Raw genomic sequence first — 16,064 nt, 5'->3', positions numbered from 1 at the left:
ATATATATATATATATAATATCAGCGTTCGATATGTAGGTCAGGTATTGAATATATGAGTTTTCTATTTACGAATAGAGAGAGCGTCACCAGAACTACGGTGGAAATCGTCAGGGCGGATAGGCCTGTTCGTGGGCGTACGCATGAATTCGCAAACACGATTTTAGACTGCGGGCGGGGTACGAAGCCTAATTGTGTTCGTTAGTGGGTTATAACCCTCCATTGTGCTTCATAACCCCTTATTGCGTTTCATGAATCCATTGTGTCGTTAAACCGAAACTGACGCTTCGAACGGAATGGCAGAGTTTGCGTCTAGATTTTTTGTCTGGAGTAGAACAAGAACATTTGTATGGACACACACGTACATACACGCACACACACACACGTAAACACACACACACACACACACACACACACACACACACACACACACACACACACACACACACACACACACACACACACACACACACACACACACACACACACACACGTACGTATTACTACTACTACTACTCATCCTCCTCCTTTTCCTTCTCTTCCCTCTTCTCCTCCCTCTTCTTCCTCCTCCTCCTCCTCCTCTACCCCCTCTTGATCCCTCCTTCCCCCTCCCTCCTTCCCCCTCCTTACCCTCCTCCCTCCTCCCTCCTCTCTCCTCGCCCCTTTTTCCTCCCTTTGGTGTGGGCAAGGTTGGGGAGGGAGCAGCTTTATCGGCCACGGTGCAGTAAGAAAACTTGCCTCATATTTCTCACGGCGTTTCCCGCCATCGCTTCTTTAAGAAAATCTTTCAAAAGTGGCCCGAAACGGAACTGAGCTCCATCTTTGTGTGTGTGTGTGTGTGTGTGTGTGATACTACGTTCCTGGATCAAGTATATATATATATACATGATATATATATATATATACATATATATATATACATGATATATCTATCTATCTATATATCTATATGAGTGGATGGGTGGTGAGATAAACACAGGGAACCGTTTAGGGATTTATTCTGACGTTTCGTCCTTACCAGGACTTCTTCAGAGTACATGCACATTCAAATCATTCACCCCCTAAATGAATGTGCATGTACTCTGAAGAAGTCCTGGTAAGGACGAAACGTCAGAATAAATCCCTAAACGGTTCCCTGTGTTTATCTCACCACCCATCCACTCATCTGTCTTACATATTTCAATATATATATATATATATATATATATATATATATATATATATATATATATATATATATATATATATATATATATATATTTACACACACACACACACATATTGGACGCGTGACCGACATCTGTTACCCTCCTGGATGAACGCCCGGAGTTTATATATGGTTCGAACTATGGGCAATGCTATGTGTGTGTGTGTGTGTGTGATTCACCACGGTCTTAGATCACGTTTTGGACTCCTGATCGACAGATTTTACCCTCCCGGATGAGAGTTCATAGCTCGTATATGGCCCAATCTATGGGTAACGTGTGTGTGTGTGATTCACCATGGTCTTGGATCACGTGTTGGACTCGTGATCGACAACTGTTGCCCTCCCGGATGGATGAGCGTTCAGAGCACATATATGGCCCGATCTGTGGATAATGCTGTGTGTGTGTGCGTGTGAATCATTCTCATTTCACCAAATTGTTTTTGGAAACTTTCCGTTTTGCCAGACTCCCTAACCAAAGGTGTCGCAACCTACCGTGACTGGGAATCTGGCGAAATGTAATTGGCAAAATGCTATTAGGGCAAAAACGAATTTGGCAAAGTTATATAAGGGAAAACACGACTGGGAGAAATGCTGCTTGGTGACACAATTTTGGCGAAGACGTAATTTGGCGAAATTTGATATTGCGAAAAAGGAAAGTCCCAGTAAGTGTCCATGCGTGCATGTTTAGGTGCTGCCTCGTTTAGGGGCTCCTTCAGGAGTCGGCGGCGATGGCGCGGATGGTGGAGGTGGAGGGGGAGGAGGAGGGAGGAAGGGAGAGATTGAGGGAGAATCTGGGGCACGTCCTTCTGGAAGCTTCCATGCTTCTGCAGGCGGACTTCTGGGCTGGGGCGGACGAGGCTAGACGAGTCCGGGCTTCGATCCGGTGTGTCCTCTCGTGTTCCAGAGCCCCGCCCCAGACCTCCTCGGACGTCCCCGGATATAACCTCCTCCTTTTCGCTCTCCTCCGCAAACAAAGATTTCATTGTGTGTGAGGCTGTGCACCTCCCCTCCCCCCTCTCGACCCCCTCCAGTCTTATCTTAACACATTCCTTCAAGAGAAGAACCTCCTCTTGACTGTAAACCCTCGTCAGTGTTTAGGTATTTTAGTGATATCTCTACGGATCAGAGTCACGTGGTTTATTAGTTGTTGTTGTTGTTGTTATTATTATTATTATTATTATTACTACTACTATTACTACTACTACTACTACTACTACTACTACTACTACTACTACTACTACTACATTTACTTCATTTCTGCTGCCTTACGTAAATATTTCTTTTACCACTTTTATGTCTCTCCACTTCGAAGAAACGATGTTCTTCACAAAGGACAGACGCACTGGTAATCGACTTGTTTGCTCTCGCTCTCTCTCTCCCGCCCGTTTTGATATCCGCCATCTACTATTCCATCAGCTCCTCTACCTCCTTTCCCTTTCTGCTCTTCGCCCTCTTCAATCTCCCCCACTTCCTCCTCTTCCTCCTCCTCTTCCTTTTCCTCCTCCTCCACCTTCTCTTTCTCCTCTTCGCCCTCCTTTTCGTTCTCCTCCTCCTCCTCTTCCTCCTTTTCTTCCTCCCACTCTTTTTTCCACTTCCACCTACTCTTTTTCCACTTCCTCCCCCTCCACTTCCTCCTCCTTCTCTTCCTCCTCTTCCTACTCTTTTTCCACTTCCTCCTCCTCCTCCTCCCCCTCCTTCCGGAATGTCACAGCTCAGCGCACCCAGAAGAAAGTCGGACATGGGAATGGAATTTCTCTTCCGAGATGAGGTGTTTATTTGAAGTGGGCGGCGGGGACGGCGACTATGAGCGTCGCCCCGGCCGGCGGGAGTTCGAGTGTAAGTTCGAGTACGAGGAAGTGGGTGGTACAGGCGGAGCTAGAAGTCTTGAAACAATCTACAATTTTCATCCTTTTTTTAACAATACCCCAACTCAGAATTGGCCTGGCAGCAGACAACTTTATGGAGGGGAATGACAGGTGGTAATGAACATGGAACTGTCTAGTGTAGGCCCTATGGTCTTGCAGTCTCCTTCATTCTTATGTTCTTATGTTTTGTATGCCCCAGGTGCAATCATCACAAATGAGGGAGTCCCCACGTACACAGCCCAACATTTACAAGACTTCAATTTACACAACACTATAAAATCGCTTCTTCAGGTGAAGTGTATGCACTATGGGCCTGTCCAGTGGCCGTGGTCGGATACACAGTGGCCGCGGGTCTCGTGCAAGAGAAGTTCGAAACAATAGATTGGTTGTACAGAAAGATATATCGAATACTCTAAGAGAAATGTGTTTGTATTGGGGAACCCACACAGGGATCAGTCCAGACTTTTGAACGCAACTGGACGTGATATGTGACCTTGTGTTGTCACAAGAGGAGGAGGAGGGGGGATCTCGTTGGGTAAACATACCCGAACAAACGTTTGTTGGCTTTCGAGTACCGTGAACGTGAAACGTTAGCTGTCCGAGTGGTGAAACGTTAGCCCTTTGAGAGGCGGTCTACCTCTTCTGGATTGGTTAGTGGTCGCCTCAGTCCGGTACGCGGAAACGAAAACATTCCCCGGACTCCGTTCAGAGGTTCCGGGGGATAATTCCCGTGTGACTTCCTTTGTTAAATGTCACCGTATCTACTTGTTTCTTGTTCCTCCTCGGTTTAATACCATGTACTTGCTCCACCCACTACTCACGTTTACGGTGATGTAAATAGATACAGTGTTGCCATGTTTCACAAAACGCACTAGACGGAGCGGTTTGAGTGGTGGTAGCTGTGAGGTGTAGTTCGGTGTTTCATATGTAATGTGTGTGTGAGAGAGCTTCTAATATATATTTATATGTTTTAGCATACGGTAAGAACACCCTTTGCTGGTTATTGTTATAAGTTGCATACAAGATAATGCATGAAAGGCTTGGATAGGAACCTGTTCAGGGGATCAAATGACCAACGGGCGTAATGGAAAGAGAGCGAGACTACCCCTCGCCCTTTGGAGCCCGAGGCCTTTGTAACAAAGGTTCGCCTACAACTCTTGCTGACTGTTGTCTCAATTGGCGACATTTGTTTTGAAAGAAAGCTCGGAGTGCCCCATTGACGTCAAGGTGTGGGGGTGTTAAAGGGTAACGAGGAGGGGGCTGTGGAAGGGGGAGGGGACTTCATTCTCTCCCACGCCACCACCTCCAGCCATATCCACAACCCACTACTTCCATAAACACCATCACTCCTGTCACCACAATCACCACCTCTATCTCCGTTACATTCGCCTCCACTCTCCGTCGTCACCCGCAGGGGGTGTCTAGCACTACAGGTGGTTCTAAACTTTGTGGTGTATTTCATGCCGGGAAGTTCTGATGTGGATCACCAGTGATTCACAACTTGTGGTCCCTTAGTGGGCCACACGGGGTTCACAAGTTCAACCACAAGCCGAAGACTAGTGATCGTTAGTGGCTGCTGCCAGGCGATTTTATTCAGGGTTGAATTGGTCCCCAGGGGGCAAAGGAACAGCAGCACTATAGTATGGGGAATATGGGGAAACCTGATCGAGACGTAATAGTGTAGGCTGACGCGCATGTGAAAGAATTAGGGAGAGGGGTAGGTGTTTCCCTAGGGAAAAGGGGCGGTACTGTTATGGCCGTTAACCGCTTGTTGCTCGCCCCTACTGACCTACTCAATGATTTAATTACTGTCTCTTCTGGTCAATGTGTGTATGTGTGTGTGTACGTACGTGTTCCTGTGTCTAGGCAGAGGGGCGGACGCAATTGAAGTTTGTGTCAGACTCTGCGTGGTGTCTTCACACAATTTGCTCTCAGCACGTCGCTTTCCCAGCGTGCGAAAATCCACGAGACGCACAAAGTCGTCGTGTTCACGGAGGGGAGGACGGTTATGGCGGTTGTGACGGTTAGAACGGTTGCAACTGTTATAACGGTTTTTGCTGGTGGTAACTTATAACTTTTGGCGGTTATGACGGTTGACGTAGGTTTGCGTCTGACTGTTATGAGGCTTATTGGTGCCGATAAGGAGTTACATTAGGAGTTAGTGAGGTCGAATGACGTTCATCAGGAATGTTATGAAAAAAGGCCACAGTGTGGGTGATAACCCCAAAGTACTGCCCCTTTTGGGTTAAATTAAACCATCTGACAGCAGCCAGAACAAAGTATTTAAAGAGAACACTTTGTTTAATCGAGACCATATATAAGGTTTAAGCGCACTTTAGCGGCTCACACGCGCGCACGGGCGCTCGCGTGCTTGTACTTATCTCTGAATACAGAGCAATCAATTTAACCAATACTAAGCCTTCCATTCATCACCCTCATTTTCCTCTCTCATCCCCTCCTCCCCTTCTCCCCTCCTTCTCCTCTTCCTCCTTCTCTTCCTCCTCTTCCTCCTCTTCCTCCTTCCCATCCTCCTGCTCCTTTTACTCCCTCTCCTCTTCTTCCTTTTTCTCGTCATCCTTTTCCTCCTTTCCACTTTCTCCTCCTCTGCCTCATCTTCCTCCTCTTCCTCTTCACCTCCCCTCCTCCTCTTCTTCCTCTTGTTTCTCATACACCTCCTCCTCCTCCTCCTCCACTCCCATTCAGTCTCCCTTCTCTCCCCGCCTCCGGTTCCATCGTTCTTAATGTCCTCCCACAATGGGCACGGCGCCTTTAAGAAATGAAGGTGGAGGGGGCGGTAGTGGAGGTTGTGGTGATGGTGATGGTGGAGGAGGAGGAGGAAGAGGAGGCGGAGATGGTGGTGTGGAGACGAGTGGTAGCCCTATTGGTGCTAGTGGTAATGGGTTTTCGTGGTGCTCAACATAGAGGGAGACTTAGTGGTGAAATTTGTATGTTTGGGTGTATTTAGGCGTTACATGTGCCATGGAAACCATAAAGAGTACACCCAGCAAAGTACAGACGTGTTCGTGTTGGATCATCGTCAACTTGAACGTCCAACCGCCTTGCCTCGTGTGCTTACGGGCAGTGTGCCATCGAATATGAGTAAGCACTGTTCAAGCACATCCAAGTCTTGGGCATAAGCAACCTGAAGGAGATAAGGATCTACATGTACAACGCGAGAACCCTTTCCAAAGACTACAAGCTGGGGGAGTTTAGTGGAGGAACTGGAGGACATCAGCTGGGATATCGTGGGACTGAGTGAACTCGGAAGAAAATCTTGCACAGCTCGAAGACAGTGACCATTTGTACTTCTGTAGAAGTAAAGACGAAAAATCCAGTGGAATAGGGTTTTTGGTTAATTGAGAGATTGCTGGTGGTGTAATTAATTAGAGCACATCAGATAGGGTGCCATGGAGTATGATTAGATAACATTAAATATGTACTAAGAAATAGAGATAATTGAGATTTATTAATCAATTTCACAGAGTTTAGACAATGACATCAATTTATTTCATGATGATAGGTAATGGATATAAAAGTAAAATGCAGTTCCGACCGAGGTCTAGATGAGAACAGGTCGCTTCACATCAGCGAGGAGGCGAGTAAGGTGCCATCTAGGTTGCTTGTCGCGAGTCTTTAGGTGCCATGTCAACAGAAATCTTACTGAAGTGAACTGAGCTGCTCTTGTTTAGACTTTCTTTACAGTCCTCTAGTTATTTTTACCTTATTTTCCCTTTTGCATTCTCTCTTCTACCACCTTTATCTTCCTGTCTCTTCACCTCCTCCTCCTTCTTCTTCTTCCTCCCCCGTTCTTCCCCGTCCCCATCCCCTCTATCCTTTCCTTCTCTCTTTCTCTCTCTGGCTCTCCACTTTCCTTCACCTTCCCCCACCCCTCTTTCCTTTTCCTCTCCCTTTTATCCTCTGCCTTTCCACTTCCCTTCCCCTTCCCCATCCCCTTTCCTTCTTCTCTCCCTTTCTCTCTCCCTCCCCCCCATTCTCTTTTCTCACCCTTTCCAACCCACTTTTCCCTTGCCTTTCTTCACTCAGAATTCACTTTACTCCAATCTTTCTCCCCCCATCCCCTCTCTTTTCCCCCTTCCTCTCCCACATCCTCTCCCCTTTCTCTCCTCCCCTCAATATCTGTTTCCTCCTTCCTTTTCCATTTCCCATCCAATCCTTTCTTCCCCTGTCTCCTTCCTCCCCCTCTCTCCTTCCTCCCACTCTCCTCTCCTCTCTCATCCCTCCTCTTCTTCCTCCCCATCTCACCTCCCTTCTCCCTCCTTTCGCCTCTCTCCCCTCCTTTCTCATCTACTCTCCGCCTTCCTGCCCCTCCCCTCCTGTATCCCCTTCTCTCCTCCTGTCTCCTTTCTTTCTCCCCGTCTCCCCTCCTGTCTCCCCGTCTCCGCATGGCACTAAAAACCGAAATTTGGTTGGGAGAACGAGGAAAGTCTGGCGATGTCTGTGGCGGAGGAGGGAGTGGGAGGGGGAGATGAGGCGGAGCAGGGCGGGGTTGGATGCTTAGCCTGATTTTCAGAGATCGATCGGATGCAGGAACTGAGATGCAGACTGATGTTGTTGTTGTTGTTATTGTTGTTGTGCTTGTGTGGAGGTGGTTATATTGTTGTGAGGCTCGGGTGGTGATGGTGAGGGTGGTCGTGGTGTAATGTCATTATCATTTGGGTAAGTGGATTTTTTTAAGATAATCAAATCGCCTATAACCACTAACGATTGGGGTGCCACTGGGATGAATAAAATCGCCTATCGACAGCTGGAAAGAGAGGATAAGTGCCACCCGGCAGGGAAGTTGATCAACGTGGATACTTGTGAAACTGGTCGTTAGGGTATGGTGACGTGATGGTCTGGTGGTTGTGTTGATGATGTTTATATGGTGAATGTGGTGAGGACGATGTTGATTGTGTTGTGATAGTGTGATGTAACCGTGATTGCATGATGTATGATAATAGGAATAATTAGAATTGTTGTGTATTTATTTGACTGTAAATTCGTGGAGCCCGTCTCTTTTTCTCAGACTATCGTAGGCAGATTGGAAGTCACTTATGGGTTTAATTTGCCTTTGCACCATCTATTGGACCGATCCACAAGTTTACGAGTCTTTATGAAGAACTGTGTTTCATGACTTTTTCTTATTATTATTATTATTATTCTGATTCTTATTCTTCCTTCCCTTTCTCTTCCTCTTCTGCTTCTGTGTCCCATGACTTTTTTCCTTGTTCTCGTTCTTCTTCCTCCTCTGTTTCTTCTACTTCAACTACTTCTGCTTCTTCTTATTCTTCTTCCTTCTCCTCTTATGCTTATCCTACTACTTCTTCTGCTTCTTCTTCTTCTTCATCTTTTTTCTCCTTCCTCTTCTCGTCTTCCTCTTCTCTACTTCTTCTACTGCTTCTTCCACTTCTGCTTCCGCTTCCTCTTCTTTTTCTCCCTCCTCTTCTTCCTCCTCCTCTTCTGCATCCTTCTCCTCCTCTTCCTCCTCTTCTTATGCTTTCTCCTTCCTCCTCTCCCACTTCTTCCTCTTCTTCCTCTCCCACTTTCTTCTCTTCCTCCTCTTCCTCTTTCCATTCTTCTTTGATTTGTTCCCATGACCTCAGGAATGTCTCTCGTCCCAGACAGAGAAATTTTCTCTTGTCAGTTTTATCTATTCCCTTTAATGACCTGAACACTACTATCGGGTCATCTTTTTCTCTTCTTTCTTTCAGTGATGGCTTGTCCAATGCTTTTGATCTTTCTTCATACGCTTTATCTGCAAGACTGGGAACTGTTGTCCGCAGTTTATCATTTGCCATCAATATTGTAGTCGAACATATACGACTACAACAGAACCAGTTTGGTCTTTGCTGTGTGTGTGTGTGTGTGTGTGTGTGTGTGTGTGTGATATGTAGACCAGTGTTCCCGATGTGTGATTGGTGATCGTGATATACAGGGTGAACCAAAAGACTGGATCCATAGATATATTTAAACACAAAATTTATAATGTTCAAATTTATTATCTCTGATTTTGAAACATTTGCATATGGTTAACATAAGATCTCTGAACACTCCTTAAGACTCAAGTCCTGATGTTAGTGTGTCCCCGTGGATCCATACTTTTAACCTATCCTGTAGAACACGGGTTAGGGGACGGGCTAAATGGTGATGACGTGAGTGGTAGAAACGATGTTGCATTGTACATTAAGACATTAATATTACGCTGGCGGTTGCACCGTGGGATGCTGGACCGAGGCTGTGGACCAATAGAGCAACCCTTGCAACAGCTGCAGGAGATGGAAGAGAAAGATGGAGGAGCAGGGGGGGAGGAGGAGGAGGAAGTATGGAGGAAAATGAAGAGTAGAAGGACGAAGTGGGCGGTGGTAAACTGAGAGAGGAAGAGGAGGGTATCGAATGGTGGAATAGTAGGACATAGGAATGAAGGAGGTGGAGGAAGAGGAGGAGGAAGTGGTAGTGGTGGTGGTGGGCGTTGGTGAACCGGAGGAGGAGGTGGAGGAAGGAGAGAATGGGAACTATGGGCCGAAGTGGAAGGAGGATGAGGAGGTGTGGGAGGTGTTGTAAAAGAGGAAAGGGGTAAGGAAGTCAGGGAAGACTTGAATAGTTCGCAGATTCATAGCTTCCGGGGGACCATTTCATCACTGAATAAAATCGCTCTGCATCCACTCGCTGCTTCTACTTTCCGGATTGTGGTCCCTCTCTGAAACTTCTGTAGACCCTCAGAGACCCCAGGACCCCATGTGGGAGACCATTGGGAGAGAGGGATGAAGGAGAGGGAGGGTCGAATAAAGTAAGACGTGAAGGCTAAACTTCAATGAAGATGTGTAAAGGGGTTATCACACAGGCTTCACCAGCGCCGACCGGGGAGTGTTCGTACGAGTAAAAACAACGACTTTGGTTACAATGTTTTATTTTTCAAAATCTCCAAATATCAAAAATATCTTTCTGTCGTATATAACAAAGCTGAATGATGAACTAGGAGATCGTAAACCTATATGAATGTTAGACATACTGTTGGAATGGTCCTAGAGAAGTCTAGATTTCTGTAAGCGAAGTCAGATTCTAGTTATTCAAATTGAGACGGGAGGGAGAATGTGGGAGGAAAAATAGCCCAGTGTGATAACGTAAGATTGAGGCGAGCGAAGAACGGCCCTCTATGGCCGGCCCGGGGGACGGAGGGGGGGAGGAGAGTAAATGCGAATGAGAGAGATCGAGATCAGAGGCGTGGGGAAGGGATAAGGAAGGATGGAAGAAGGAGAAGGAGTGGGAAGGAAAGGAAGATGGGGGGCAATCAGGGAGGGAGAAGGAACCGGGGGGAGAGGAAGAAGACCAAATGGAGGAAGCGATTAAAGACTTATCTGGGGAAGGCGGAAGAGGAACAGCGATAGAAGGCGGAGGAGAGGGAGAGGGAGAATGTGGAGGAGGAGGAGGGAGAAGGACATCTGGAAGAGAAGACTGGTGAGGAGTTGGTGGAGGGTGAGGGAGAGTGGGGAGAGGAGGACGAGACGAAGCTGGAAGGTCGATGCAGAGCCTGAGGTGCGTAGTACGTATTCACGTGGAGGGCTAGACGAGGATGAGGTGGAGGTAGAGGAGGAGCTGGAGGATGAGAAGGAGGCGTAAGAGGAGAGTAGGTGATGGAGGAACAAGAAGAGTAGGATATGAAGGAGAGAGAGTAGGAAGCAGACGAAATATAAAAGGGAAATAGGGGTGGAGGAGGAGGAGGAGGAGGAGGAGGACGAAGAGAAGTAGGAGGAACGGAAGGGAAAGGTCGAGGTGAAGTGTTAAAGGGACCGAGAAGATGACGTGATATAAAGAGAGGGAAGAGGAGGAGGAGGAGGAGGAGGGAGAGTGCGATAGGAGGGGGGACAGGAAGACCTGAGGGACGACGACGGGGAACATCAGAATATGCTGACGGCGACGATGACGAAGTAAGCAGCCGGAGGAGCTTAGGCAGCGGGTGTTGGGGGGAAGGGGGGCAGAAGCTCCCAGGGGATATGGGGGGGGGGAGGGGAGACGGTCTGTGTGGGTGAAGGAGAAAAGGAGGGAGGGGAAGGAAGAATGGGGAGAAGTAAAGGGAGACCAGGGAAGGAGGAAAGGGAAATGAGGAAAAGGGAGAGGGGAGGAAGAGGAGGAGAAAGGGGGTGAGGAGAAGGAGGAATGGAGAAAGGAAAAGGCCAGGAAAGGAGGAAGGGGAGGAGGAGAGGATCAGGGAAAACAACGAAGACGAAGAAAAAGATGAGAAAGACTGGAGAAGAAAAAAGAATAAGGAAATTAAATTAATGAAAATAAAGATAGAAGGAATATAGAGAAGAGGAGGAGTTGGAGGAGGAAGAATCAGAGAAAAATGAGAGGATGAAGAGGAGGGAGAAGTGTTGTATAGCTGTAATGTTATAGCAAATAGGAAAGGTGTATATATGGGTGATTTACATCTTTCTATAGGCAATGAAGAGGAGAGAGAGGAGGAGAAGGGGAAGAGGAAAGAGGAATATATTCCTAAGAGCGGATCTCAGTACTTTCTAAAAAAAAAAAAAAAAAAAAAAAAAAAAAATGGACCTCTGTGGATTGTGGTCATTTACTAGCATGTATGAATTATACATTTAACGTACACTTTCCGCGTTATACATTGTACGCTATGCTTGTTTACACTGCAACGCGACTACGCATACTAAGTGCGGCGCGCGCAGATGTGCGCGCATGCGCGAAAGAAAAAAGAACGCATAAGTATACATGCGCACGCTCCTGAGGTCCGAGGTCGAACCCCGCCCATCGCTGAAATAATTTCAGTATCGCTGCGCTGCGAGCCGTTACTCCAATTCGTGGGCGGGGTGTTTGGTGTGTGAATGTAAGGTCACAGCATTACCGATAGGTCGGTCATATATGAGCTCTCTTCAGGGAGGGTAATAGTTGTCGATCACGAGTCTAACACATGATCCAAAACCGTGGTGAAACACCCACACACACGCACACCCACCCACACACAAACTCAGAGAGAGAGAGAGAGATGAATCCTGTGAGAGGAACGAGAGGGGCAGAATGGGATTGGATGAGGAGTGGTGAAGGTGAAGGAGAAGTTGAGTAAGAGGGCGAGGGAGAGTTGGGTAAGGGTGAGGGGTGAGGGCGGGGGACGTATGCGCGCCCTCAAACACGCACTACACTCTACAGTACTTGTACCCGCGGGCGATGGCTCACTTACAAATTACATTTATATGTAGATGTGTGTGTGTGTGTGTGTTTATATATATATATATATGTATATATATATATATATATATTCTGTTAAAAACGACAGCAAAAGAATTATTGATTAGTTTTTTCCGTGAGCTCTCAAGCTTGCGAAAAGTAGATTTTTGGTAGGGGGAAAGGGAGTAAATCAGATTTCCAAAATTCATAGGAAACACAAAAGTTATAATAGACACAAAAGTATAGTACACATTTCCGCCAACTTGTGATCTCTCCCAGTGTTTGTGGTCCTGCGTGTGACTTCCCCCAGTTGCAACACGGTGACTTCTCCCCGTGCTTCCCATTTCATTTAAAATATGCTCCCTTTCCCTTTCTTTTCACTTCAACTGAGGATGCAGAAAGATCTGCGAAACGTCTTGATAACTATTTTGTTGTGCTTGTATTTTGTTTTTTGCTGTATTTCTTGTATTAATTTCTTGTATTGTGTTTATTGTGTACTATACTTTTGTGTCTATTATAACTTTTGTGTTTCCTATGAATTTTGGAAATCTGATTTACTCCCTTTCCCCCTACCAAAAATCTACTTTTCGCAAGCTTGAGAGCTCACGGAAAAAACTAATCAATAATTCTTTTGCTGTCGTTTTTAACAGAATATGCCTCAGAGAGAATCTCCTGCCACGCTTCACCAATATATATATACATATATATACTATGTGTGTGTGTGTATTCACCTTGGTCTTTGGATCACGTGCTCAACTCGTGATCGACAGCTATTTCCCTCCCGGAAGAGAGCTCAGAGCTCGTATGACCGATCTATGGGTAATGCTGTGACCTTACACGCACCCCCCCCCAACTCCCCGCCCACGAGAATTGGAGTAACGACTCGAAGCGCAGCGATACTGAAATTATTTCAGCCCTGGGCAGGATCAAACCCGGACCGCCGTAGTGGCAGTCGGGGACCCTACCAACCGCGCCACCGAGTCTGTGTGTGTGTGTGTGTGTGTGTGTTTATGTGTTACGATTGAGATCATTCAGACTCCTGTCTCATCTCTCTTTCTCGTCACATACATACAATTCACGATAAGAGACGATTGCAAGTACTTGATGAAAACTTTCCACTGGTAGTCTTGTAACGTGTTGAAATATATTTTCATAGTCCCGGGACTAAAAACACGACGATATTTCTACACACACACACACACACACGCATGCCGCGTTCACCCGCTAATTCAGAGATCCGAGTTCGTGCCCGTCAAGGACTGGACATTTCAGCATCGCTGCACGCAAAGCCGGCACTCCAACGCTGGCCATCTATGAGCTCTGGGGTCACATCTGGAAGGGTAATAGCTGTTGATCACGAATGAAACACGTGATCCAAGACCGTAGTGGTGAACATTCTCTCTCTCTCTCTATCTCTCTCTCTCTCTCTCTCTCTATCTCTCTCTCTCTTTCACTTACACACACACACACACACACACGGCTCGGTGGCGGATTGGTAAAGCACTGGCCTCACAAGCCAGAGAACCGGGGTTCGATTCCCCGGCCGGGCGGAGATAAGTTGGGTTTGTCTCCTTTAACGTGTAACCCCTGTTCACCTAGCAGTGAGTAGGTACGGGACGTTAGTCAAGGAGTTGTGACGTTGCTGTCCCGGTGTGTAGTGTGTGAGTGGTCTCAGACCTACCCAGAGATCGGCAAATAATGAGCTCTGAGCTCACTGCCGTAGGGTGGTGTCTGGCTGTCTTGACAGAGACTGCAGCAGATCCGAGGTGAATACACACACACACACACACACACACACACACACACATGCATTTGTGTACAACCGAACCGTTATCCACGTAATAATAATAATGACATAGACGTGACCCTAATTCGAACCGTATCATGTAATGAATCCAGTCTTTCTCTGTGTGTGTGTGTGTTTGTGTGTGTGTGTGTGTGTGACCAAATTCTGTAACAAACATGAATATGTGGACATGAACTCTCGTCTAAGTGTATACGTGTGTGTGTGTACGTGCATGTACGTGTACGTGAGCTTGCAATACGTACGCACGTGAACACATGCCTATAGTCCAGAACACAATTTCTCAAGTCACTGTAGCCAATAAATAATTCAGCAATGGCTCTTCCCTCAGGCGATTAAAATCACCAGAATTTAACTAGAATAAAAAGCATAAATTACCCGAAGAGGGAGTCACCTGTAGCGTGGGGGGGACCTTGAGGGAGTACAGACTCCCGGTTTCTGGAAAAAAAAGAAGAAGTTTGGAGTGGCTTTCTTAACGACGTGACGGTATTATGGTATAATGGATGGAACCGTTATCCAAGAATGGATGCGGTTTCCATGTCCGTGACGGTGTTATTACCTTCGTTGTAGCCATGTTTAAGGTGTGACTTGGAATATGGCTGAGAGAGGGAGAGAGAGAGAGAGGGGGGAGGGAGAGATGAAACATGGAGAGGTGTCAAAGTAAGGAGAGAGGGAGAGAGAGATGAAACATGAAGAGGGATGCAAAGTAAGGAGAGAGAGAGAGAGAGATGAAAATGGAGCGGGGCAAAGTAAAGAGAGCGAGAAAGATGAAAATGGAAAGGGGGAAAGAGTAAGAAGAGAGAGTAGTGGGGATGAAAAAAGAGAGAGTTGGGGATGGAAAGAGGAGAGAGAGATAAAAAAGGGAGAGAATTGTAAGATGGAAAGAAGAGGGAGAGAGAAAGAATGGGGTGGGGGTGAAAAGAGAGAGAAGAGAGCCCTTGACTCGTTTTGTTCTTATTCAGTTCGCGACATCTTTGGTCAAGGCTCTCTGTCTCACCTTTCTGAATTCCTTTTTGGTCCACAATGGACCAATTCGACAAGGAACTATTCCCTCGACCTTAATCGCCCTCTGGAGGTTATCCTCGGCGGCTGAGGGAGTACGACATCGATCAGAAAGTGGCTGAGCTCCTCCTCGAGTGTGAAGGACGAGACGACCCTCGGAGACGGATTGGATTTCGAGGAGGAGGTTGTCTGTCTTCGCGATAAGAAGTTCTCCGAGGAGGAGGAGGAATGGAGGAGTAGATAGGATTGAAACATGGAGGTGAGCAGGAGGAGGTGGAGGAGGAGGAGGTAAGATGGAGATAAGGAGGTGGAGTGAAGGAAGTAGGATTGAGACTTGGAGGAGGTGGTGGTGGTTGTCGTCGTCATAATCATGGAGTTGGCACGGTTTCTTCTTCCTTTTCTTCTTCTTCCTCTTCTTTTTCTGAGGGAGCGTATGTGGCTTTTGCCATAGGTCCCCGAATATTGTCATAATCAAAAAGACTTTATATATTTTATTCAGGCCAACGTCGGATTATTTCATTCGGAAGAGAACTGAGGGGAGGTCCCACGGATACCAATAAAATCGCCTGGCGACAGCTGGGATGGATGAAAGGATAAAGGCCCACCCGGTACTAAATGTTAACTTAGATGAGCCTAACCCTGTCGCCAAGCCTCAGTCGCCAAGGGGATGAATGAAAGCGCCTGGCGCCAGAATACAGAAAAGAGTGGAAGGAGTGACCCCATGGCAACTTCGACTTGGCGACAGCGTTAGGCTCATCTACAATAAGTTAAACAAGATGACTGATGCCCTTGGTTGAATAAAATCGCCGGGCGCCAAACGGAACAAAGGTACATAGGTACAATTATTTGTTTTAAGAGATAACTTTATGGATAGGAATGACAGGTGGTAAAGGATATGGAACTGCCTAGTGCAGGCTTACGATCTCTCGCAATCTCCCCCATTCTTATATTCACAGGACCAAAAGAAAACTTTTATGACTCTCACACTGCGATATGATCTCCGAAGGATA

At 46.8% G+C, this 16,064-nt stretch overlaps 1 protein-coding gene across 5 annotated transcripts in view; it reads left to right on the top strand.

The window, feature by feature from the left end:
* The window catches only part of Synd (protein kinase C and casein kinase substrate in neurons protein Synd), a 336,406-nt gene that overhangs the window by 145,371 nt on the left and 174,971 nt on the right, over positions 1 to 16,064 (top strand). The window lies entirely within an intron of this gene.

This window comes from Oratosquilla oratoria, chromosome 17 (genome assembly GCF_046742065.1).
Source record: "Oratosquilla oratoria isolate Oo_2021 chromosome 17, ASM4674206v1, whole genome shotgun sequence".
NCBI classification, from domain to species: domain Eukaryota; kingdom Metazoa; phylum Arthropoda; class Malacostraca; order Stomatopoda; family Squillidae; genus Oratosquilla; species Oratosquilla oratoria.
Note: the sequence above shows the minus strand (reverse complement) of the source record. Positions and strands in the feature narration are given on the sequence as shown.